The sequence below is a fragment of the Macaca nemestrina genome, chromosome 9 (genome assembly GCF_043159975.1).
Source record: "Macaca nemestrina isolate mMacNem1 chromosome 9, mMacNem.hap1, whole genome shotgun sequence".
Taxonomy (NCBI): domain Eukaryota; kingdom Metazoa; phylum Chordata; class Mammalia; order Primates; family Cercopithecidae; genus Macaca; species Macaca nemestrina.
The window spans coordinates 89,875,406-89,897,962 of NC_092133.1; the positions used below are offsets into that span (position 1 = coordinate 89,875,406).

Here is a 22,557-nt window from a genome sequence, read left to right on the forward strand (position 1 = left end):
GCCAGGTGAGCCCTGGATGAAGGGTGAGGCTCACAGCAGGGATTCCTTCCTCACTTCCTCCTATGGTTTGAATGTCCCTCCAAAATGCATCCTGAAACTTAATTGCCATTTTAACAATATGAAGAGGTGGGACCTGTAGGAAGGTCTGCCCTCATGAATGGATTAACGCTATTATCTTGGGAGTGGTTCATTATCACAGGCGTGGGTTCCTTACTAAAGGGTGTTTGCTTTCCTCTCTCTGCTTTCCCCTACCCTCTCTCATCTTCACCTGCCCTCTTACCTTCCACCATGGGATGACTCAGCAAGAATGAGTCACCAGATGCTGGAGCCTTAATTTGCACTTAGCCCTCAGACTGTGAGAGAAATTTCTCTTCTTTATAAACTACCCAGTCTCAGGTATTTTGTTATAGCAGCACAAAATGGACCAAGGCACTTTTCGGCACATCATGTCCCTTGCACAGACTGCTCAGGCTTCTATTCAGAATTACTTCTGTGCTCATGTATTCAGTCCAGAAGAAGTTGTTACTTGACTCAAAGTTATTTTATTTTTAAAATTAACATGCAGTAAGGGTGACCTTTTGGGAGTGGACAGTTCCACCAGAATCAGGACACAGAACTGTTCCATCTCCTCCAAAGTTTCCTGGTGCTGTTCCTTTATAGTCACACTGTCCCTTCCTTCACCCCCAGCCCCTGGTACCCACTCCATGACTATAGTTTTGTCTTTTTGAGAATGTCGTATAAATGGAATCATAGAGTGTGTAACTTCTGAGACTGGCTTCTTTTACTCAGCATAATGCCTTTGAGATTCAGCCAGCTTGTTGCATGGATCGGTAATTTGTGTTTTTATTGCTCGGTAGTAGTCCGTTGTATAGAGCTCTGATGGATAGGCCTGGCTGAATCATCCCCCATGTCTTCCAAGTCACTAGATGTGTCAGTAAGGTCAGCTTGGTCCCTCCAGAAGAGACTGCTTGCCAGCTGAATACCACCAAGTGACCTCTGCAGTGCCATGTAGGACAGAGAAGTCACCCAGCCAAACCTTGCCCAATTTCCCCAGCTACAAAAAAATGACACATAAAGAAGCAGTGGCTGTTTTTATCCACTAAGTTTGGATTTGTCTGTTCTATGACTGTGGATAACCAGAACACACCCCAGTGGGTACTTAAGCTTCACAAGAATAAGGATCACATCTCTTGACAACCTAAAACTTTGGCTCCAGCAGTGCTCAATAAGCATTTTTATTTTTTAAAACCAAATTCCTCTCTGCTTGGCAAGACACTTTAGAAATGTGTAATACTGATGAGGACATGGAATTATCTCAATAATTTCCTGATGATAAGAAAATTATCCAATAGCTATCAAATACTGCTAAGTATGTTAGTCATGAACTCCCTCATGAAGTTGGGGGGACAAGCCTTTTGGGGTCCTGGGAAGAGGAAGGAGCACGGGAGATGCTTCAGGATGAGTGCCAGACTGGTTATTGGCTTGGCTTAATCCTCCATCCTTGCAGGCCCTGTCACCTGTAGTTTTCCTGGAATGGGTGTTTTGGGGCCTTGACTCTGCCTCAGTGAATCCCATCCTCCCTGGTCCTCCACCATGGTCCTCTCAACCATCGCAAGTGTCTCCCTCACAGTGCAGGGAGTGAGAGCACGGACACTGCAGTCAAGCAGGCTGACATTCGAATTCTGCTTTTATCACTTACTGGATATGTAAACGTTGAAAAGTTTCCTAGATTCCCACAACTTCAAATTTCCCATCTATAGGATGTGTATAAAAGCACGTACCTCAGAGGATTGTTTTGAGGATTACGTGTCGTGATGTACTTGGAGCCTCTAGCCTGGGCTGCAGGCAAGGGCACGAGAGCTCTCTGTCTCTGTGGAGCAGGGTTGTGGCACCAGGCAGCATGGGCTATGAGGAAGGGAGGAGCCCAGTGGGTTCAAGGACTGGATGAAGGGTCAAGTGGTTGGAGCACTGAGCCTGAGGGCAGAGAGATATAAAATGAGGTTTGGGAAACTCATAGGGACTTATCAGGTGGGGTCTTGCGGCTGTATTGAGGATGCCAACTTTTTATTCTGGGAGCAATAGTCAGCCAGGGCTGTGGCTAGTGTTTTCTATGAAAATTTAGACTGCAGGGTTAGAGGTGTGCAGGTTAAAAGTGTGCAACACAGGATTTACCGCAGCTCAGGCAAGAGCTGATAGTGGCTGGTACTAGGGAAGTAATAGTGAAAAAGTACAACTTAGGAGAGAAAAATACACTAGGTTTAGGGATAGCCTAGATGTCTGATGGTGCATGTTGGGGAATGTGAGGGAAAGAAGACGTGGAAGATGATTTCAGAGTTTCTGGCTTCAGCAGCTGGATGGATAAGGTGCCATTCACTGGGATGGGAACCCAGGAAGAGAAGCAATTGGGAGTGCCCTGAGGTCAGGTTTGCATATTATGGAAGAGGGGCCCTTGGGACTTATGATGGGAGATATTGAGGAGACACATATATTCAGATTCAGAGCTCAGAGACGAGGTCTAGCTAGAGATGTACCTTTGGGAGTCACCTACCGGCAGATGGTAGACGTGTATTAGGGTAATTAATGCTCGCTTTTGAAACAAACCCTGGAAAATCTCAGTGGGTGAACACATAAAAGTTGATTTCTTGCTCTCACAAAGTCTGTTGTGGGTCAGAATGTTCTCCTGAATGGCCATCTTCCAAATGGTGACTTCAGGATCTGAGTTCCATAACAAAGGGGCTCATGCAGGATGTTTTATGGTGTATGCTACTTTGGTCCTTGTACCATGAACTGGAACCCAGTCATGTGGCCCCAACATAACTGTAAGAGAAGCTGGGAATTATAGTTGGTCTATGTGCCCCACAAGAGGAACAGAGGTTGGTGAGCATCTAGCCAGGTAACCATGGTAATGAATGTTGTTATGAATGAGAACCCCCCCGGGAAGAGAAGATGGAGTTTAAAGATGAGGAGCTCATTAAGGACTGGCCCTTGAGTTGTCTGTACATATACAGATGGTTAGAAAAGGGTGGACTGGCAAAGAAAACTGAGAAGGAGTAGCCAGAGATAGATGAGGACAACTAAGAGAATGTGGAGTTAGGGAAACCAGGAGAAGTATGAGAAAGTCAGAAGGAGTATGAGAAAGTCAGAAGGAGTCTGAAAACCGTCCACTGAAACCAGTTGCATGGAGAGCATTGATGGCTCAAGGGAATATGCTCCTGGGGAACTAATGAAGGCAGAAATCTGTGTGGACTGCATGGAGAGTCATTGAGATATGAGTCAACAAAAATGAATACAGACAGTTCTCTTGAGAAGCTTGATGTTAAGTGGGAGACAGGGGGATGGTGGCTAGAAGGAACTTTGCAGTTGAGGCATTTTTTTGTTTGCTTTTTGCTTTTAAGACAGGAGAGATTTGAACTTCTTTAAATGTTAAAATTTCAGAGAGAGAGAGATAGTGCAAGCAAAAAATGGGAGAAGAAATCTGTGATGATGAGGCCGGGCGCGGTGGCTCACGCCTGTAATCCCAGCACTTTGGGAGGCCGAGGCGGGCGGATCACAAGATCAGGAGATCGAGACCACGGTGAAACCCCGTCTCTACTAAAAATACAAAAAATTAGCTGGGCGCGGTTGTGGGCGCCTGTAGTCCCAGCTACTCGGGAGGCTGAGGCAGGAGAATGGCGTGAACCCGGGAGGCGGAGCTTGCAGTGAGCCCAGATCGCGCCACTGCACTCCAGCCTGGGCGACAGAGCGAGACTCCGTCTCAAAAAAAAAAAAAAAAAAAAAAAAAAAAAAGAAATCTGTGATGATGAACAGTCCCTGGAAATGTGAAAGAGTTAAAACTTCAAGAACTGGGTTTATCCTTTGAGCCTCCCATAGCAGCTGCCTCCAGCTGCATCTTCCCAGCCTTGTGCAGAGAAAGGAGAGGACTGGCCTGTCAGTCCTGTAATTTTGATTACCGTTGAAATTTCTCCCATTAGGCAACACACCCTGCTCAGTGCTGCAGAGATTCATCACTTAGACCAGAGCACCCCCAGCCCTCTAACCCAGGGGATGCAGTGAGGGGGGTCGATGTAAAACTCAGCGGCTCCCTCTATAGTTCAGTGAGAGTTCTGCCCTGTGGTATTGCTTCTGCCCCACTCTCGAGCCCATGTCTCATGATTCTCTCCGCCACCCATCCACCCTATGAATCCAGCTTTCTAAAATAACTTACAGTTCTTCAGTTGAGTTTTGTTCTGTCATACCTTTGACCTAACATGAAGTTAATTCCTCTTTCTGGACACAATTCTTTTGACTTTTTTTTTTTTTTACCCTGGTTATCCCCTATTCATTACCCAAGAACCTTTATCCCTCCTCATTCATTCCTGTCACCAAGAACATGTATCCTTCCTGTGTGATTCTTCCTGCTAAGCACACTGAGATAGAACTTCCAGATTTCAAGCAAATGACTTAGTATCAGGCAAGAGACTCTGGACAGGTGTGAGACAGACACAGAACAAAAACATATCTGGATAGAAAACCAAGAACATTTGAATAGGTTTTTGCAATGCATACTGTACACATTTCAGACAGTTCTAACTCCAACGATGATGGGACGCAGGACTGTTTTTTCAAATTCATCTTTCTTGACGTCCAAGTTTGAGGACACTTTCTGCAATCCCTCAAGTCCAGTTGGCCCTGTATTCTGGACGACTTCTTTAAAAAATTATTTTATTAAAAATTGTTTGTTGTGAAGACTAGGCTCACTATGTTGTCCAGGCCGATCTCATATTCCTGGGTTCAAGTGATTCTCCTGCCTTGGCCTTCAAAGTGTTGGGATTACAGGTGTGAGCCACCATACTCAGCTGATTTCTTATGAAATTTCTTGTGGAAAAAACCCACAACCATTTATCCTCTAATCCTCAGTTTGAGTTTTTTTTTTTTTTTAAAGGTTTTACATATTTGGCTTGTAGTAGAGGTTTTCAATTGTGTGGTTTTAATAACATATCGTGATATGATTTGGCTGTGTCCCCACCCGAATCTTATCTTGAATTGTTCCTCCCACAATTCCCATGTGTTGTGGGAGGAACCCACCCGGAGGTGATTGAATTTTGGGGGCGGGTCTTCTCTGCATTGTTCTTGTGATAGTGAATGAGTCTCTTGAGATCTGATGACTTTAATAACGGGAGTTTGCCTGCCCAAGCTCTCTTTTCTTGTCTGCCGCCATGTGAGACATGCCTTTCACCTTCTGCCATGATTGTGAGGCCTCCATCCAGGCCATGTGGAATTGTAAGTCCAATAAACTTCTTTCTTTTGTAAACTGTGCAGCCTTGGGTATGTCTTTATTAGCAGCGTGAGAACAGACTAATACATATTGGGCTTTATGAGAAATCTGTATTGAATATTAAAGTGATGCTAATCAGCTAATCATAGCCTTTACAGACTGGAATATGGAGTGCCCTCTGTGACTTTCTAAGGCTTCTCTGTGCAGATTTGTAAAAGTGGGATGGGTGTTTCATGTGCAAGCAGTTCTTGTTGATTGGTGTGCAGCCTTGAACCTGAATTTGGTTGGGTGCTGTGTTTTGTGGACTTTCTGCAACATCCTTGTTAGAGTCTTTCCAAAATCAATGTCTCAGTGTTTATTTTTAAGTTGGTGATTTTTTTAACCTTCTGAAGGATTTATTTTTAAGATCTTTTATGTTCTGACTCCATAAATGGTATACTTAGAAGACAAGGTTTTACAGAACTGAATTTTAACTACAGGTGTGGTATATGTAGTAGCCTGATCTTTTCAGGATTACTCTCTAATAATATGAGATATTGTTGAGGACTATTCTTCTCAATTCCGATTGATGCTAGTTATATTTCTTTTTCAAGACTGGAAACAAAACTGGCTTCCTACTGGTTTGGGAATCCTTTACTAGGCAAATCATGTGTCCCTCAGTAGAGTTTGATTGTAAAAGGCTACTTCTGACATATTAACACACACATGTTTATAATATATTGTACATACAGTATATGCATGCATGTGTATATTATACACATACATGAAAACATGTATATATATGTACATACAGATATACGTTGTACACATGCATACATAAATACATGCACATACAGAATAAAAAAATCAAAAGGAGACTTCTAATGTTTCTAATGTCTTTATTCCAACAAATATTTATTAAGCAACCTACTATATGCATAAGCTAGACCCTCTGGTTATAAGGTCAATGAGAGCTTGGCTTTGCAGACTGTTGCCTTTCTAGCCTTGGCATGTGAACAATTTATTGTTATGCAAGGTCTTGACAGGAATAGCAGGGCGATTGTGGCTGTGGCTGGTTGGGCTTTCATGTGAGGGCCCCCGGCCAGCTCCCCAGGTGACTCCTGACTGCACACACGCTCACGCACTCACAGACACTCTCAAAGGCCCAGCACAGCAGGTCTCAGGTGTGCTCGCCCTCTCTGTTTTTCTCGCTCCCTGCTGGTGAGTGAGCTGTGGTCTCAGGGATGCCCCTTAGCAGCTGCTTGACTATGGGCAGGTCTTCACTTCTCTGTGGTTCAGTTCCCTCCTCTTCAAACTGGGAAAACAATAGTAAATACTTGATTGGGCTGATATGAGCTAACTAAATGAGTTAATTTCTATAAAGTCCTGACAACAATATTGGCATACAGCAAATGTCAGGATGATTTTAGCTCTTGTTGTTGTTATTACAGACCTCACTGAATAAATCTAAAGTCCAGAGGCTAGAGGAATGGGTGGGTCAGGAAGCAGTTATAGGAGAATAAAGGAAAAGCTTTCCGGAAGTATTTTAGAGCACAGTCAGAACAGCAGGCCACAGCTTTTCCCGGGGCTCAGCTTGGCCACCTATGAGCGGAGGGGGGTGCTCCCCGAGGACCCCATGTGGTCGATCACCTACTTCCCTTCTGAGAGGGCCTCATTCTGCTGGTCAGCCTCTTACCTGAACACCCTGAAGGAAAGGTGTAAGGTATAAGGTTCACTCATCTCTCAGTGGGGAGGCCTTTCCTTCAACTCAAATAATTACATGTGGATGCCTCTGGGGGAGCCTCAACATCCCGTTGATGGAATCCCACCAGCTCCATGGCAGTCAATCAAGTTCGCAAATGTGGATGGGCCACAGAAGATGTCCGGGTGGGTCAGACAGCCAGCAGTGCTTAGAACCACAAAATGCCCCAACCCAAATAGTTACTGTAGAAGGCAGAAACACGTTTACACAATTTCAGCCTGCATCTCAGAGGGTGTCAAGGGGCCAGAGCTTTGATTAAACCCAAGTGTAGGCAATTATGAAAAAGCAGCAGTGGAAGAACAAGGGAATGTTCTTAGAAGTGGTCCACAGTGGCCCAAGCTAAAGCAAAACCCACTAGAGGTGGTGAGTCCCAAAATGGACTCTAAAATCCGAGGCAGGAAAGAGTCTACCTGGAGAAATCCTCACGGAGCATGGCAAGAGTAGAATGTGATGGAAATGGCAGGAAAAGAGGGGAGAGAAGGCAGATATAGGATTCCCTCATGCATTTAGTGGGCAAAGATCCACTAGATCCTCCTCAATGATCTTAGCAAGGGGCACCTAGCAGCGAAGAAAATTAGCCGGGCATGGTGGTGGCACATGCCTGTCATCCCAGCTACTGGTGAAGCTGAGGCAGGAGAATTGCTTAAACCCTGGAGGTTGAAGCTGCTGCAGGCTATGATCGCACCTGTGAAAAGCCACTGCACTTCAGTCTGGGCAACAGAGTGAGGCCCTGTCTCTTAAAAAAAAAATAAAAAATTCCTGCTTGCTTGAAGCACATCTTCAGTGAGGGATGAAAGACAATAAGCAAGTCAGGACACATCGAATGAGAGAAAGCAGCCAGGGCTCTGGAAACCCAGAGTGAGGAAGAGGAAAAGAAGGGATGGCGAGGAAGGAGAGAGCTGCAGTCTTAAGGTGGCCAGGAGGAGTCTGCTGTGCAGGGAGCTCTGAGCAGAGAGCTAAAGGCATCAGGAAGCAAGCGCGGGGCGGGGGTGGGGGTGGGGGGCGGTACCTGGGGGCTGCATTCCAAGCAGGGGGATGGTGCTGTGGAGACCCTGAGATGGTGGTGGCATTGCGGGGAGGGCTTGAGTTGGGGAGTCTGGGGGGCCACTGTGGGTGGAGGAGGGGAAGTGCCCAGCAGAGGGGGCCCATTTGGGATATCTTAGGACTCTGGGATGGAAAGGCATTGAGGGATTTTCAACAAAGAATTGACATGACTTTCACTTAACGCTTTAACAAGGCCATTGCGGCTGCTGTGTTGTGACTAGATTCCTGGAGGGGTCGGTAAGGGCGGAGGTAGGGAGAAGAGGGAGGACGCCCGACATGATTCCGGGAGTGACGGTGGTGGCGTGTCCTGGACTGAGCGTGAGGGAGGTGACGAGAAGTGGCTGCTCTCTGGGTCTTCCTTGAAGGCAAGTCCAGCAGGATTTGCTGACAGTGGGTTTGGATGGAGGAGAAGCAGGGTAGTTGAAGACAAATGCGATTTGGATCTAAGCAACAAAAAGAAAGGCAAAGAAGTTCCCAGCGGACTGCTTTTGTTCATTTTGTATTGTTTTTGAGATGGAGTCTTGCTCTGTCGCCCAGGCTGGAGTGCAGTGGCACAATCTCGGCTCACTGTAACCTCCACCTCCTGGGTCCAAGCGATTCTCCTGCCTCATCCTCCTGAGTAGATGGGGTTACAGGCACGCGCCACTAAGCCTAGCTAATGTTTGTATTTTTGGTAGAGATGGGGTTTCACCATGTTGGCCAGGATGGTCTCTATCTCTTTACCTTGTGATCGCCCGCCTCGGCCTCCAATGTGCTGGGATTACAGGCGTGAACCCTCCGCACCCGGCCTGCGGACTGTTTTTTTATGGGGGGAGGGAATCAGGAGTTTGGCCTTTGTGTTTTCACTTTAAGATTCGGCATTTGGGAGGAGCTGTCTGGTGGACTACAGGAAAGGCGAGTGTGGAGCAGGTGTGAGAAGCTGGCTGGGACGGGGCTGTTCCTTGGTGACTCACGGGTGGAAAGGTGGCCTTTAAACAGGGAGAGTGGGTGAAGTCATCGGGGCAGAAGCGTGCCTCCAGAGGGCCAGGGGCTGTACCTGAAGCTGGGCTCGCCTGGGCTACAGGGGCTGCGAGGGAGGCTTGAGGGGCTGGGGAGCGAGGGGCAGGCTGAGACCCTCCTTTGGGAAAGCATTGCAAGGTGGGAATGATTAGCAGTGGCCAGTACCTCGGAGTGGAGCAGGGCGAGGCGGAAGACTGACCATGTCGGAGTGGTTTTGATGGAGTGCTGGGTAAAGGTGAATGTGTCAGGGTGCGAAGGAGAAATAGGAGTTGTGCGGAAACAGGAGCTGGGAGAGGTTGCTGGGGAAAGAAGTGTGGGGCCCTGAGGGGGCCTTTGTAAGGTAAGGTGGAGAAATCCTACTGGATTTGGCCTTCACTGGAATAACCTAGAGGAGGGGGAAGTTGGAAGTGAGGGCGTGGCTGGTGGCTGAGTAGACGGCCTGGGGGCGGGGGGGGGGGTCCTGGCCCGGAGAGCTCTTGGGAAGGTCTTAGGGCAAGACCAGGGGGCGCGGGGGCAGCAGATGGCACACGGGGCGGGATGTCGGAGGAGGCCTGTGCCGATCCCCTGACCTCCTGCCTTCTCAAGGCAATAGAAGCAAGGCCGTCATCCTTACAGGTGCTGGGAGGCTGAGGAGTGGAGCGGGTGGGAGGTGCGGAGCTGCAGGGGGATTCGCTCCCAGCAGTCGTGGGTCCCCCTGAGGATGCCGGGGTCATAATGCCCAAAGCCACCCTCTCCCAACACCTGCAGCGGCCCAGGCAAGGCGGCGCGCAGGCAGAGAGCAGGAGGGACGCGAGGGCGAGGGGCTGAGCCAGGGGCCAGGGCCTCAAGGGCGCCTTCAAGGCAGCGCTTTAAGGAAAGGGCCATGGAGTTCCAGCTGGGGCAGGACAGGAGGAGCCCGGGACGGAGGTGAGATTAGCGGCCTGAAGGTCCCAGTGAGGCCAGGACTGTGGGAGTCAGGGTATGGAGGGCATCAGCGTGCGGGGGTGGTTAGGGGGTAAGGGCGTGCGAGACAGGGTCAGAAAGCGGACGGAAGCTGGGGGTGAGCAAAACCCGGGCGCCGCGAGCGTCTTGGTGACCACTGTGAGCCGGCGAGGTCCACTAGGCCAGGCCCTGGCCCCGGGTGGCCCCGGAGCTGTGAGCGGGAGGAAGAGGGAAGGGCGGAGTCTGGAGCCCTCTCGCCTTCCGCCTTGTGCGCGGTGCAGGCTGCAGAGAGCCCGGCCGGGCAAGCCCTTCCGCCGTGGTCAGTGACTCGTTTGCACAAGGACTTTCTAGGGAAGAGAGAAACCAGGCCTTCGCCGTGGGCCTCGCCCCTCAAACCGCAAGCTCTCCCCCATGGGGCCCTCGTTGCGAACGCCCTTCTCGTCCCCCGCCAGGTTCACTCTTGCGCATTTTTCTGCGAAAGTCTCCTGGAAATGGGTTCATTCACTGGTCGATTCAGAGGGACACTAGAAACGCGGTGCCCAGATCTAACAGATCCTGGCCTTTTGAAGAGGGATAAAAAAATAATACTCGCCAGAAGCCTCGCGCCTCAGGAGAGTTGGGCTTCGCATTTGCGCGTGCCAGGCCCAGCAGGGAGAGCTTCTGGCCCCGGGGGCGCGCACACCCGGCGCACGCTGTGTGCTGGGGAGCGGCGCTCTGGGCTGGGCCGGAAGAGGGCGCTGCGGGGCGGCCGTGGAACCGGCAGGGGAGAGCGCCAGGGGTCCCAGTTGAGCCGGCCTGCTGCGCCCCGCTGCCGGCGGCGACCTCCGTGCTGCGTCCTCCTGCCCGACGCTGCATCCCTATCCAACACTGGCACTGTGCGCTCCTTCCAGGGTCGGAGGCCCACAGGCCCCTCACGTTCGCTTCTGTCAGGAGTAGCGGCGGAATTTCGGTGATTTCTGCCTTTGATGGAGACTGGGAAGGTAGCCTGGCCTCTGCGCAACAGAGCTGCGCGGGGTCCAGGAGGGGAGCGTGGAGTGGGAGCAGTCGGCTGGGGCTGCGCAGTGAGTGGCGGCTGTCACAGGACACCTGTGAGGACCCTGCAGCCGGAGTCGGGGGTCCAGGCTGCTGCCGGAACAGGAGGCAGCTCGGTGTCCACAGTTCCCCAGGGGGCCCCTGTCTGCTCGGATCTTTCATCAGGTCCCAGGCAGAGGGTGCGCTCTCTACTCAGCTTCACTCCTTGGGACGGAAGTGTGGCTGCTGATTCTGGAGTAGGGAAGAAGAAAGAAGCATTTGCGTGATTAAAAGATTTTTTTTTATTGTGGTAAAATACACATAACATGAAATGTACCATTTTAACCATTTTTAAGTGTACAATTCAGTGACATTAAGTTCATCTAATATTGGTGTGCAGAGGTCACCACCATCCATCTACAGAAGTCTTTTCGTCTTGCAAATCTGAAACTTTGTACCCATTGAACAACAATTCCACATTTACCCCTTCCCCCAGGCCCTGGCCACCGCCATTCTATTTTGTCTCTAGGAATTGGACTACTCTAGGTATCTCATATAAGTAGAATGAAACAGCATCTGTCCTTTTGTGATTGGCTTATTTCAGGTAGCATAATGACCTCAAGGTTCATCCATGTAGTAGCAAGTGTCAGAGTAATCCTCCTTTTTAAGGCTGACTAATATTCCATTGCATGTCTATATCACAATTTGCTTATCTGTTCATCCATTGATGGACACTGGGTTTGGTTGTACCTCTTGGCTGTTGTGAAGAATGCTACCATGAACATGGGCGTACAAATATCTGTTTGAGATCCTGCCTTCAGTTCTTTTGTATATATGCCTAGAAATGGAGTTGAGTTGCTGGATCAGATGGTAATTCTGTGTTTAATATTTTGAGGAACCGCTATACTGTTTTCCATAGTGACAGTTGCATGATTTTTTAAAAGTGGCTTACTTTCAACACATTTTTAAAGGTAATATTTTGGACCAAATGGTTAATAAGACTGTGGTGATGAGGTGCGAGACTCTGGGAAGATGGCCAAAAGGCACTGTTCTTTTTCATTCTTGTTTCCTGTCCCTGGCCCACGCCCCTGCTGGCAGCCCCGGGCTTGCCATCCATCTGGAAGCTAGGAAGGGCTGAGTCACCCAGCATTCTGGGGCTGGGTGCACCCTTTCTATAGTGTCTTAGGGGGATGCAGAAGTAATGGTTACAGAGCAGCTGCTGAAAGAGGAGGAGGGCTCATGAACTGTTAGAATTTTAAAGGGCTCCAGCCCCTCAAGTCCTGGGCCCTATTTTACAGATAAGGCACCAAAGACTGCTGCAAGGAGAAGAATGTGAAAGAAGACAGCTTCGATGATGCAGAGCCCCAAAGGACGTGCTTGCCATTCCTGGAGAGGAATAGCATCAGGGACCCAGGCCACACACAGTGTGGCCGGGGACTGAGCACCACCTGTGCGTGTTGACATTTCACATTTTTCCTCCATGGGTCTTAGATGACCCTACAGCTTGGATTTCCTCTGTTACTGAGGCTAACTGGGACATTTGTCTATTTAGCATTTATCTACCATGTGTTGAAAGAGAGGTGGGTGGGAGAGAAGATTAGGAAACCTTTAAACAAAGCTCCAAGTAGAGCTATCTCGACATGATTCAAAACTGCATCCTTAGATGCTTGGTGGTATAAAGGTCTTGCCAATTCCCATTACAACACACATTGCAACATGTCTTTCTTCTCGTAAATGTCTTCTGAAGGTCACTCCAGCCCCTGCCAGTCCCTCTCCCCTTGACTTTCTGCCAGTGCCCAACTGTGAACCTGTAGAGTCGTCTGCTCTCACCTCCTGCTTACCTGCAACTGATGGCTGGCCAAGAAGATAGGAGAGTTATGCAATTGGTCAAGGACCGGCGTGAGGTCTCCTGCTGTGCTGCACATGGGCTCTGCTGGGCATGCTGTCCTTCCTCAGGGAATGGCCGTTCCACTGTTACCATGCTCCTCCAGTCCCTCTCCCCACTGCCCCGTCTCAGCCCCTGCTGGCATGCACGTATTTCCCTAGGTTAGAAGAGGATTCCTTCAGCTTCCTGGCCCCAGGCCCACAAATGCCCTTCCCTGCTGTGTTCAGGTCTCTGAATCAAAGGCACTGTCCTCTCATCCAGGGATAATTTCTCCTTCTTCATCTTGACACCTTCACCTTTTTCCTCTTGGGTACTTTGTTCTTTCCTGTATTTACTTCTTGCTTTCCCGAGTCCTCAATGTTTCCTTCTTTGACTCTTTCCCCCACAGATTATGAGCATGCACAAGCTTAAAACACCAACAACAAAAAAGAGAAAATAAAAATGCCCTCACTGCGAAGCCAGAGTGAGACCTGTCTCATGCCATGGTCGGGCTTCTTTCTGGCAAGAGAAACTGGCCTGTGTTGCTCCCCGTCCAGCCCCTCCATTAGTCTCTGCAATCTAGCTCCGACTTCCCAAACTCCACCAAAACTGCTCTCCTGCAGGCAGGTGACAGTCATGCCTCTCACCTGTTCTCTTTCCAGAATCTGAAGGTGTGACCTTCCCATTCTTCTGTGACAAACCTGGTGCTGCCCAGCAGAGTGGAAAGAGCATGTTTTTTTGCAGTAAGTTCCAACGGCAGCTCCACCAGGTAAGAGCTGTGTGATTTTGGACTCATCACTTGCTAGCTCTGAGACTTCTTTTCCTCTTCTATAAAATGGGGAAGAGAGCAAGTAACTATACAGAGACTTTGGGAAGACTGAAGAGGCCTTGCCGATGAAGCATGTGGCACCCAGAAAGTGCTTTGCTCCGCAGCCCACAGTGATAATGCTTATGAGTCCGCATGTCCCTTGCTCTTTCTTGCAATGTCTGTTCCTCATCAGTCTCTGCAACCACATCTTCTCTCTCTGCACCCACCTCCTATGTATTTTTACCCTACAAACTCTGTAGGAAATGTGTGCTCCATATGACTCTGCTCTCTGCTAATTTCCCAGATGCTCTTTCTGAGTAACTCACACTCCAGGGTTTTTAAAAATTAATAATAATAATAATTATTATTATTATTACTTTTACCACCGACCCTGCTCCTTGGTCTCCGGATGAACCTACCTAACTCCTGACTGCCTAGCAGACAGCAGCTTTGGAATGTCCAGCAGACACAGTCAAGACTGAACTCATTTCCTTCCTGCAGCCTGCTCCTCTGGCCTCTCCCAAGTCTCCACTGGTGACACCACCTTCCACTCCCTCACAGGGGGTCATGCTGAATGCCTCAGCTCCTTAACCCCCGTTATGGAAGGCCTTTGGAATTCACTCTCCTTTAATGGGTCTCATATTCCCCCCTTTATTTTTATTGGTACTTCCTTTGTTTAATTCTTCAAGATCTTGGCCTTTGCAGGAGTTATTTCCTCTTTCTGCACTGCCTTTCTCTTGTCTGCTCAGCAAATCCCACCTAGTCTTCTCTTCCCCCATCCCTGCTCAACATCCCTTCCGGGGTGAAGCCTTCCTGGACTCCCCTCACCCAACACGTAGCACTTGGGTTATGGCCAATGAGTCTCCCAGCAGCAGGAGCCTTCATGTCTCCAGTGGCCTTTGCTCCTAGCACGCCTGCTGGCACCCACAGGTGTTTATGGAATTGACTCAGTGTCTAGGAAAATATGCATTTATTTCAAAAAATATGTAGTAAAATAGAAATTAGATTCAACAAAACATCTCTATAAATTTTGGCCTGTGATGGTGCCATACAAGGTAATGTTATCAAAACCTCTGTCATTGGTCAAGGCTGAGGAGGAAGCTCTGTTTTGACCAGCATCTTGGACCACCAGTGATATGTCTGCCTGAACAGACCGAGGAAATGACTTTCACTCACTGAAGTCCATATTCTTTCTGCTGGGGGAGAATCCAGGTAGCTACAGGCCTCTGTCTGGCAGGGGTGTACAATGGTGAGTGGTGAGGCAGCATCCTGACCCAGAGACCAGTTGGTTGCCCTGCACTCTGACTGGGAGGTGGGACCCTGGCCACATGAATCGCCTGCTATGAGCCCAGGCCCCCCTCACTGTATCCCCCACTGTGTGCTTCCCCTCTGCCTGCTCCCCTGTGCCAGCCCCACTTGGCTTGTGCTCCTGAGACCTCTTCTCTCTTTCATGCTTTCAACTTGCAGGAAGCTTTCTGCCCACCCAAGGGGTCACTGTAAGCTTGGTTCCCAGAGAGTCAGCCCTTTGGTGGCAAACAGAGGGGCTGGGAGGAGGGGAGGGTCTGTTCCCTGCATTCGGGGTTACTTCTATCTGGGACCCACACACCTGGGGCCCTGGACTTGCCCTTCACCTCTCCTCTCATTCTCATCCCTGGTGGCCCTTCAGCTGCTCCCTGGGTTTTACCCTTGGTACCTGATATAGTTTGGCTATCTCCCCACCCACATCTCATCTTGAATTCCAACGTGTTGTAGGAGGGACCTGGTGGGAGGTAATTGAATTACGAGGGCAGGTCTTTCCCGTGCTGTTCTCGTGATAATGAGTAAGTCTCATGAGATCTTACAGTATTGTAAGGGGGAATTTCCTGGCCCAATTTCTCCCTCTTTGCCTGCTGCCATCCATGGAAGACATGACTTGCTCCACCTCGCCTTCTACCATGATTGTGAGGCTTCCCTTGCCATGTGGAATTGTAAATTAAAACTCTTTCTTTTGTAAACTGCCTAGTCTCAGGTATGTCTTTATCAGCAGCGTGAAAACGGACTAATACAGTGCCTCTTCCTTATTGATTTTAAACAGTGAGAAAGTACTGGCAGGAGAATTACTGCAAAGAAGTTGTATAATAAACACCCTGTCCATGGTCTTCTTGAACTCTCTTACTCCCTGAGGGAAATGATTGGATCACAACATGAGGACTTGGTTACAGCCAAACACAAGGGCGTCCTGGGGGCTTGGCAGGGCAGTGAACATGTGTGACAGGCTCCCAGGGGTGCAGGTCTCGGTGGGCGAGGGGGAGGTGGGCAAAGGCTGTGTGGGGAGTTGTAGGCAGGGTCCTGTCAGGGCAGGGCACCTGCTTGGCTGCTTCCCAGAGGAGCTGAGCCCCAGTGGGTTTTGGTTTCCTGGAGTCCCATGCAGGCCCCACAGTTGCATGGCGTTCTGCCTCCATGGCGTCCTCAGCCTCACTCTGGGCGCCACGGGTCTTTAGCTGAGAACATGAAGGCAACAGGGGCGAATGCATCCTCACATTTGTTTTGTTTTCTGCCGGAGGCACTTACCCTGGTGGGATAAGGGCCTGCTCTTTTTCTCTCTCAACTGACTTCTCGTGGGACATGGGACCCTTTTTTTCCCTGCTTCTACTCTGGCAGTCGCTTCTGTCCCTCGGCAGGGCTGTGCTGCCCTTGCTCTTGCTCTGCCCGGCAGGAGGCCCTTGGGCAGCAGCTCTGCTTGGCAGCCCCCCGCCGCCATCCCTGTCAAGCCCTGACCTGGGTGATGGAGCTTGCTGGTGTGCCCTCGGCCCAGTCCCCTTTCAACATGGCACGCAGAGCTCTCCGCCGCATCCACACTGCGGGCGCCCCTCGCCAGCTCCAGGCCCCGACCTTTCCTGTGAAAGAGCTCAGACTCCAGCAGAGCCCGCCTGCCACCTTCTGGGCACCCGCCAGGCTCCCGTTCCCACTCCTGCCTTCGAGAAGGTTCTGTGCTCCATCCACCACACGGAACCCTCCCATCTTCCATCCTCCCAGAACTCGCTTCCTTTGCAAGACGGCCCCGGCCTCCTCAGGCCGGCGCTCTGTTTAACAGCAGGAGTGACTCCTGCACTGGCTCCTCCCAGCCTGAGGGCCCCGGCGGTCCCGCAACATGGTGTCCGTTTCAGACACCCGCCCCCCCCGCCCCCCCGGCAGCCAGATGGAGCTCTTTGAGTGTGTGTTTGTTAATCCTAGAACTTAAAGTATAATTAAAAAAAAAAAAAAGTGTGTGTTTGTGTGTGAGTGTGCCTGTGTGAGCGAGTGTGTATGAGTGTGAGTGTGCCTGTGTGAGTGTGAAGGTGAGTGCCTGTGTGTGCGCCTGTGTGTGAATGTGTGTGTGAATGTGTATGTGACTGCACGTGTGTGAGTCCATGTGTATTTGAGTGTAGGTGAGTCCCTGTGTGTGAGTGCATGTGTGTGAGTGCATGTGTGTGACTGTGTATGTGTATGAGTGTGAGTGAATGTGTGTATGAGTGTGAGTGAATGTGTGTTTGTTTTTGAGTGAATGTATGACTGCGTGTATGCAAGTGTGTGTATGTGTGACTGTGTGAGTGAATGTGTGAGTGTGTGAGTGTGGGAGTGAATGTGTATTTGTATGAGTGCATGTGTCAGTACGTGTGAGAGTGAATGTGTGTATTTGTGAGTGCGTGTGTGTGTAAATGTGTGTGTATTTGTATGTGAGTGCATGTGTATTTGTGAATGCATGTGTGTGAGTGAATGTGTATTTGTGAGAACGTGAGTGACTGTATTTGTATGTGAGTGAATGTATTTGTATGTGAGTGCATGTGTGAGTGTGAGTGAATGTGTGTGTTTGTATGTGAGAGCATGTGTGTGTGTATTTGTATGTGTGTGCATGTTTGTGAGTGTATTTGTATGTGAGTGCATGTGTGTGAATGTGTGTGTATTTGTGAATGCATGTGTGTGAATGAATGTGTATTTGTGAGAACGTGAGTGAATGTGTGTGTATTTGTATGTGAGTGCATGTGTGAGTGTGAGTGAATGTGCGTGTTTGTATGTGAGAGCATGTGTGTGAGTGCATTTGTATGTGAGTGCGTTTTGTGAGTTTATTTGTGAGTACATGTGTGTGAATGTGTGTGTATTTGCATGTGAGCGCGTGTGTGTACGTATCTGTGAGTGCATGTGTGTGTGAATGTATTTGCATGTGAGTGCATGTGTGTGTGAATGTGTGTGTATTTGTATGTGAGTCATTGTGTGAGTGAATGTGTGTGTGTGAGTGAATGTGTGTGTGTGAGTGCATTTGCAGGACATTTGGGAAGTAGACGTAGGCATAAAATGCAGGAGTTACTGAATGCCATGGTCTTGGTTATTGGAATTGTTTGCAGAAAGGACACAGAAGCGGGCGGCTATGGGAAGGGTGCTGGTGTGAGCGTGCGGATTTTTATTGCTTCATAACAAATTACTGCATAACAAATGACCACACAATGGGGAACCAACAGCTACTTATTGTCTTGCAGTTTCTTTAGGACAGAAGTTCAGGCCCAACGTGGCTGGCCTCTCCACCTAGGGTCTCAAGAAGCTGAAATCAAGGCGTGTCCTGGGCTGTTTCTTTAGACTCACGTGGCTGTTGGCAGGATTCAGTTCCTCAAATTGTAGGATGGGGACGCCCATTCTCATGCTGGCTGTCACCTGGGGGCGGTTGTTAGCTCCTAGCAGTCACCCCTAGCTCCTTGCCCCGGGGCTGCTGGCATGGCCCTTTCCCACTTCCAGTCTCTCCCTCCAGAAGGGCCCTTGTAGGGGCTCACCGGATCATGTCAGGCTCACAACTGCGAGAATCTCCTTTTTGGTTAACTGAAAGTCAACTGACGAGAGACCTCAATTACCTCTGCAGAATCGCTGTTTCTGTAGAGGGAGCAGTTACTGGGGGAGAATAGCCCATCCCTCACAGCCCCGGGGAGGGGATTCTATAGCAGGGATGGGGACCTTGGGGGCCATCCACTGCCCACCACTGCACATGTGTGTGTGTGTGCTCATGTGTGTACATGTGTGCATGCATTGATTCTCCAGGCTCAATCTTGAAGTTTTGAGGAAATCTATTCTGCCTTATGAAGATATTCTCCATAAGCGGGAAGGATCTCACACAATTTTCTACAATCAGCAAATATTTCCTAGACGAAACAAATACCATTTACCCTTATGCTTTCCGTGTATAATATGGAGGAGGCTTCTTGAAAGTTTACTGATAGCTGATTTGAGAAAAAAAGAAACTATTGAATTCATAATATGGCATTAAGCAGAGAGAGTATTTTGTTGTGATTTATTTGACATTTAAGCATCTAACAATAAAGATGTACAGAAACCTTTGTGCTCATTCTGCATTATGGGGTGCACATAGTCCGCAATTTTATTCTTCCATTGTTACTTAGTTAAAGAAAGTGTCTCTCAGAATGTATTAGGTATCCACAACACTGAGAGATGTTTTTGCGTAAACCAATACAGCGATAGGCCGGGTGGGCTCTGCCTCGCCTGCCAGTCTCCCCACAGATGTGCAGCCCTGGCCATCTCTGCAGGATCTGTGGCCCAAGGGTGACCCTGCTGCCAGGGCCGGGGCTCGCGGGCGTGACCAGGCCGACCTCTGAAGGGACCGAATGTCACTTAGCATGACAGCTGCATTGTATCCTGTCTGAGGGTTCCCAGGAGATGGCCCAGCTTGCTCATTTGCTGTTCTGCCTTCAGCACATAAGTTTCCCTGTCAAAATAATTTCTCCAGTGCCTGAAAAACCCTGATGTCACCCCCAGTGCACATAGCTGCCATTATCTGAGAGATTTTAATGTCCATGTGAGATGTGATAATAAGATTTGAGTTTAATAGAGTTGGCCTTCTAGACTTGACCTTATCTGTATTAATCAACGCTTGACTCACACTAACTGTGCCCAAGGACTGCAGCAAAGTCACAGCCCCTTCTTGCCCTCCTCCCGCCCATGTCTTGGCTCTTCTTTGTCCTAACGTAGCCTTGCCTGAAATGGCCACACAAGCCCCAGGCTCCTCTTCTTGCTGAGAAGAGAGTAGGGATGTGGGCAGAGAAGGACAGCAATTGCACGTGATAATGCCTACATCCTACAAAATGTATTTCATTTCTCAAAATCAGGGTGTTCAATGATTTAAATGAAAAGTTTTGCAAAATTATTGACTTTAAAATGAGGGGATAGTGGAGATTGCCAACTATCATTTCATTCTCAGCCCGGGCAGGGTTGGGCCACCACAGACTTCCTCCGGATGCTTTCCAGGGAAAAGACCCAGGGGGACTCTGGGATGGTGTCTGCGTCGCTTGACGCCAAGCATTCTTCAGAACCGAGTGTGGAGGGAGAGGGGGCCACAAGGCCTCATCATCTGCCATGCTCAAGAGGGCGGGGGGCATCAGCGTTTCACCATTTCATGCCAGAGGATTAGGTAAAAGATGAGCTCTGCCCAGGAGGGTCTCTGTGGGACTCTGACCCCCTCTTCCCCCAGGCCACTTTCAGAAACCTGCAGGGGCCCAGCACCGGACATTGACACTTAAGCAATGGAAGTGCACTGCGTATTTTCTTCCTAGTGTCTGTGCCTATGTTGTGTCTCTGTGTGCAAACGTGTATTTTGCATGTGTGCCATGTCAAGATTGTACCCAAGTCTCTGCATGTGTGTTTGTGGCTCTGCGTTTGTGTGTGTCTCTCTGGAGCCTGTGTGTAAAGTTGTGAGCTGAACTCATGTTCGTGTTTAGACTGTGTTTGTGGGTGTCTCTGAAGAGATGGAGGGATGACATTCCTTTACTAATTTTGTCCTTAATGTGCTTAATTTATGAAGCTGCCAGCTGCCTTCCTTCCCACTCCCCCTACCCGGCAGAAGGCAATTTGGTCCAGCTGTCTTGCTGGAATCCACTCTGCTCTTCTTGAGCATGCTTTATTGTTTTTAAAGCCTTTGGAAGGCCTTGTGAGAGAAGTGCCAAGAGTTCATCACAGATTAATATTAATAACAGAACTCTAGAGGGAAATGGAGTGCTATGTTTTATTGGCAAACTGTCTTCTTCATCTATAAAGTAAACAAGACTCCATTTTCTACATTGCTTAGTATATCATCCTTCCATCCCTTTTAATCATCCTCCAGATGGACTCATGGGGTCCAATCGAACAGGCGTGGAGCCCTCTCTATGTATAGATGTACATAGGGGAGGGAGAGGGGGCACCTCGGGGAGGATCAGGATCCACCGAGACTCAGGCCCTCTGTGGGCCACTGCGGCCAGCACTCTGCTCCAAACTACTGCTTGCCATTTAAACTTAAGTCAACTTGATCCAGATAAACACTTGGAGCACCCGCTTGGTTTGCATGCTAGTTAAGCCTGTGTGTGAGTGTGTGTGTATTTGTGTGTACATGAATGAATGCAGACACTCTCACTACCAGTGGAGAACGTTCATGTAATTAGCCCAAACCTGAGCTCTTCTGGCTTCGATGAGGCCCCCACCAGGTCGGTGAGTCCCTGCTGCTGTCTGCATCTCTGCCTGCTGAAGCCCCCTCAACACTAGTTTCCCGAAGTCCACATACAGCAGGTCCCTGATTTCTGTGTCCTTCTATGGAGGGTGGGATGCCTGCTCCCTATCTCCTGCCCCTTCTCCTTACACCCAGCTCAGCTAAGCCACCTTTGTGTCCCGGCAGGAACTTTCCTCCCTGCCTCAGGGCCCCCAAGACACTCAGCTTTTACCCTTCATGGGCCTCAGAAGAAGTTGTCTCTGAATAAGTAGAGAGGAATTTTGAGTAACACATTGTTCTGCCTAACTACATCTATAAACCTCACAGCCACGTGGGAGGTGTTTGTGTCACACGATTTTGGTCCACTGTACTACTCTTAAGAGAAGGAGCTCATCATCAAGTCTTTCACTAAACTGTCCCCTCGAGATTTCCAGGACTCCAGGAAGCCACAGTGAGTACAACTTCAATACTCTCAACTTCTCCAAAGCCTCTATTTCCATTCTCCTCCTTCCTGTCTTTTCTCTTGTTATCATGAAAACACTCAGGCATGTTCCTTGAACTGTGACAAATTAGTAGGGGGACAGACCACACAGTCGCAGAGTCACATATCACCCACACTTTCAGTCACCCTCCAAACTGCTGAGTGTCCTAGTATTGGGAACGGTGTGAGGTGCTGAGGGGCACAGAGAGGAGGAGACCCCCACAAGGGGCTCGGGTCTCAAAGGGAGGCTCAGTGAATGCATGAATACCTACTAGGGGAGTGTGGATCTTTGGAGGACAGTCCTGGCTGAGACTCAGGCTCCCTGGAGACAATGGAATTGAAGCAGCCCTTCAAGGCTGGGTGGGATTTTGACAGAAGCCCACGGAAAGAGAAGGGCGGCCCACAGTGGTGAACAGACGCACAGGGCGGAATGTGTGCCCCAGTGGGTCCCAGCCAGGGGCTGGGACCGAAGGGGCCCATAGGAGAGGAGGAGAAAATGGGCAGGGCCAGATGCAGGGGGGCCGGAGGAGAAGAAGCCGATGTTTGGAGGTTGTCATTAAAATACCTGGAGCAGGCAGGGATGCAGGCTGACTTTTGTGTTACTGGAATAAAGAAAGAACCATGGTGTAGAGTACCTTGAGGGGCACAGAGGCTGGAGGGCAGCAAGAAGGGCAGGGGTTGGGAGCACACCCCCCACACTCAGCCCCACCTTTACCTGCACTATCCCTGAATCCCCTGATGCACAGTGGCTCCGCATCAACGCCACAGGAGCTGGGCTCCTGCCCTCCACAGCTCAGGCCCTGCTGTCCTGCCCTGTTCTTCCTGGGCAGTCTGGTTTGCACGCTGGACTTGCTTCTTGCCTCGGTTCAGGTGGTGTCTGTGCCTTCAGAGGCTTTTGACAACCCCTCCTCCTTTGTGACCTGTTACAGTCCAACACCTGCCCTAGATCCATCCCAG

General features: G+C 49.5%; 1 long non-coding RNA gene across 1 annotated transcript; it reads left to right on the forward strand.

The window, feature by feature from the left end:
• Positions 1-5,197: 5,197 nt before the first annotated feature.
• Positions 5,198-21,996, forward strand: LOC105486596 (uncharacterized). Its single transcript, XR_011607479.1, has 3 exons — positions 5,198-5,259; positions 13,497-13,603; positions 21,447-21,996. It is a non-coding gene; the product is annotated as an uncharacterized lncRNA (long non-coding RNA).
• The last annotated feature ends 561 nt before the right edge of the window (positions 21,997-22,557 follow it).